At 38.0% G+C, this 4,106-nt stretch overlaps 1 pseudogene; it reads left to right on the forward strand.

Annotated features, from left to right (window-relative positions):
* The first annotated feature begins 1,508 nt into the window (after positions 1 to 1,508).
* Positions 1,509 to 2,026, forward strand: LOC102824798 (annotated as a pseudogene).
* Positions 2,027 to 4,106: the final 2,080 nt, after the last annotated feature.

Consider the following 4,106-nt stretch of genomic DNA (forward strand, 5'->3'; position numbering starts at 1 on the left):
ATGAAGTCCTTGACAACTTCAATCTTTTCTCCATTGATAAGAATGTTGTTTATTGGTCCAGTGGTGAGGATTTTTGTTTTCTTGAAGTTGTCTGGTAGTCCATGGTAATTTCAATATTCTTCACCAACACCATAATTCATACACATCAATTCTTCAACAATCTTTCTTATTCATTACCCAATCTTCGTGTTCAATGAAGTAATTGAAAATACCATGACTTAAGTGAGGTGCAATTTAGTCCTCAATCTGACATCGTTTCCTTGACCACTTTAAAGAGGTCTTTTGCAGCTGATTTGCCTAATGCAAACGTAGTTTGATTTCTTGGCTGCTGCTTCCATGATTATGGATCCAAGAAAAATGACATCTGTGACAATTTCTCTCTATTCTCCATTTATCATAATGTTATTTATCGGTCCAGTGGTGAGGACTTTGTTTTCTTTACATTGAGGCAGAAGTCTGTGGTATTTGATCTTTCTTCATCAGTAAGTACTTCAAATCCACTTTGTTTCCATCAAGATCATCATGCAAGGTTGTGTCATCTGCATATCACAGGTTGCTAATGAGTCTTCCTCCAATCCTGAAGCTGTGTTCTTCTTGGATTATTTGTTCAGCATGACAGATTGAATAATTATGGTTAAAGAATACAACCCTGGTCCACACCTTCCCTGATTTTAAAGCATTCAGTATCCCCTTATTTTGTTTAAAAGACTGCCTCTTGGTCTATGTACAGGTTACTCATGAGCACAATGAAGTGTTCTGGAATATGCATTCTTCTCAATGTTATTCATGGTTGGTTATTATCCACACAGTATAATGCCTTTGCATAGTCAGTAAAACACAAGTAAACATCTTTCTGGTATTCTTGGCTTTCAGTCAAGATCCATCTGCTGTCAGCAATGATATCCCTTGTTACATGTCCTTTTCTGAATACAGCTTGAATTTCTGTCAGCTTCTTGTTGATGTACTGCTGCAATTGTTTTTTAATTATCTTTAGCAAGATTTTACTATATTAATGATATTGTTCAATGATTTCTGCATTCTGTTGGGTCACTTTTATTTGGATTGAACACAAATATGAATCTCTTCCAATCAGTTGGCCAGGTAGCTGTCTACTATATTTCTTAGCATGATGCCTCAAATACTGTATCAGTTTGTTGAAACATTTCAATTTCTATTCCATCAATTCCTGAAGTCTTATTTTTTGCCAATGCTTTCGATGCTACTTTGAATTCCACCTTCAATAGCATGTTCTTGATCATATAGTACCTCTTGAAATGATTGAATATCAACCTATTCTTTTTTGGTACAATGTGACTCTGTGTATTCCTTCCATCTTCTTTTGATGTATCCAGGGTCTTATTTTGCCCATAGAATCCTTCAATCTTTCTCTAATTCTTTCAGTTTGAGAAATGCTGATTGTTTTCTAAGTACAGGTCTTTGCATATTTCATTATAGTACTTCACTTTGTCTTATCGAGCTGTCCTTTGAATTTTTCAGCTCAGACGAAAATGGGAGAGAGCAAGGGCAAGTTTGAGAACCTCTGCAATTTCATGAAAGAAATTTTGGATAAGAAGGTTGAGAAGGTAATAATCTCCAATAGACCTATTTCTTCACCCTGCTGCATTGTGACTAGTACATATGGCTGGACAGCCAATATGGAATGGATCATGAAAGCCCAGGCACTGCGGGACAACTCTATAATGGGTTACATCATGGCCAAAAAGCACCTGGAGATCAATCCAGACCACCCCATAGTGGAGACACTGAGGCAGAAAGCTGAAGCATACAAGAATGATAAAGCTGTCAAGAACCTAGTGGTCCTGCTCTTTGAAATTGCACTGCTCTCTTCTGGCTTCTCCCTTGAAGATCCCCAGACCCACTCAAACACATCTACCACATGATTAAGCTGGGCTTAGACACTGATGAAGATGAAGTGACAGCTGAGGAACCCAGTACTCCTGTTTCTGCTGAGATCCAACCCCTTGAGGGTGAAGAGGATGCATCTTGCATGAAAGAAGTAGATTAGTCATGTCTACCTACAAAACTTGTGCATTCTGTAGTGTCCCTATGGTCCCCACAGCAGCCTTGAGTGGCCCTGTCTCACCTGTCTCCATCTGCTGATAACTAATGGTTATTTTTTTTCTCCTGGGCCTTGTGTGTAAGGCCCTCAGGCCCTGCACCCCAACCCTCTTATTTGGGAGTAAGGTTAGATGTTGTGTATTGTGGTTTTTTGTTGTTTATTTTATTCTGAAATTAAAGTATGCAAGATAAAAATGATGCCATTTTATACAAAACAAACAAATTTTTCATTTTTCCCCAGGTGTTTTAGCTTCTATAATGCTCAAAAGCAACTTTCAAAGTCTCTTCTGACATCCACTGGTCTATTATTTATTTCCAGTCTTTTTAATGACCTTCTGCTTTCTTCCATTGTGATGTTCTTGATGTCATCACACAAGTTTTCAGACATTAGTGTCTCTAATGTATCGAATCTGTTCTTGAAATGGTCTATAAATTCAGTGGGATATACTTAAGGGCATATTTTGACTCTCATGGACTTGTTTTAATATTCTGCTTCAGCCTGAATTTACATATCAGCAACTGATGATCTGTTCCACAGTAGACCCCTGACCTTATTTTAGCTGATGATGTGAGCTTCTCCATCGTCGCTTCCCACAGATGTAGTTAGTTTAATTTCTGAGAATTCCATCTGGAGAGATCCTCTTATATTGTTGAAAAAATATATTTTCAGTGATTGTTCTATCAAGAGATCTTGAAATTCCTATCATGAGAGCTTCAGCATAATTTCTGTCACCAAGCCCATATTTTCCAACTACAGATCGTTCCTCTTTGTTTGCAACTTTTTCATTCCAATCACCAGTATTTATCAATACATCTTGATTGAATGTTGATCAATTTCAAACTGAAGAAGTTGGTTTGTTGGTTGTTGTTAATTGCCATTGAGTTGGTTCTGACTCATAGAGACCCTTATAGGGTTTCCAAAGAGCAGCTGATGGGTTTGAACCACCGATCTTTTGGTTAGCAGTCCAGTGCTTATCCTACAGTGCCACACCAATTTCATCATCACTGACTTCCGTGATTGGTGTGTAAATTTGTATACTAGTGATAGAGACTGGTCTTCTTTGTAGGCATATGGATATTATTCTATCACAGACAGCACTGTATTTCAAGATAGATCTTGAAATGTTCTTTTTGAGGATGAATGTGATGCCATTCCTTTTCAATTTGTTTTCCTGGCATAGTAAACCATATGATTGTCTGATTCATAATGGTGAATATCAGTCCATTTAAATTCATTAATGCTCACCAGCTGCTCCTGATAAACCCTATACCGGGTCGCTATGAGTTAGAACTGACTCGGTGGCACTTAACAACAAAAACAATACCTAGGATATCGATCTTTTTGTGTTTCATTTCATTTTTACGACTTTCAGTTTTCTTAGATTTGTACTTTGTACATTCTAAGTTTTTATTATTAATGGATGTTTGCAGCTGCTTCTTCTCATTTTGAGTTGGTCCCCATCAGGAAATGAAGGTCCAGAGAGCTTTGCTCCATCCACGTCATTAAGGTCAACTCTAATTTGAGGAGACAGCTCTTTCCCAGTTGTTATTTTGAGTGCCTTCCAATCTAAGGGGCTCATATTCTGATACTATATCAAAAAATGTTCCACCATTATTCATAAGGTTTTCAGTGGCTAGCTTTTCAGAAGGTCAGAATCTTATTATTTTTATTAGGTCTTAATCTGGAAGCTCTTCTAATACCTGTACACCATGGGTGACACTGCTGGTATTTAAATTACTGGTGTTATATCTTCCAGCATCACAGCAACACACAAGCCACCACAGGACAAACTGACAGATGGAGTGGTGGTGGTGTAGTGGGTTATGCATTGGGCTGCTAACCCCACAGTCAAATCCACCAGACACTCCACAGGAGAAAGATGAGGCTTTGTGCTTCTGTAAAAATGTGTAGCATCAGAAACCTTATGCAGGATCACTATAAGTCAGAAACAACTAAAGCACACAACCCCCACCATCCCATCACCACCATACTACATATACACACATATATAGTACATGTGAGTGAA

This window comes from Chrysochloris asiatica, unplaced genomic scaffold (assembly GCF_000296735.1).
Source record: "Chrysochloris asiatica unplaced genomic scaffold, ChrAsi1.0 scaffold00239, whole genome shotgun sequence".
NCBI classification, from domain to species: Eukaryota; Metazoa; Chordata; class Mammalia; order Afrosoricida; family Chrysochloridae; genus Chrysochloris; species Chrysochloris asiatica.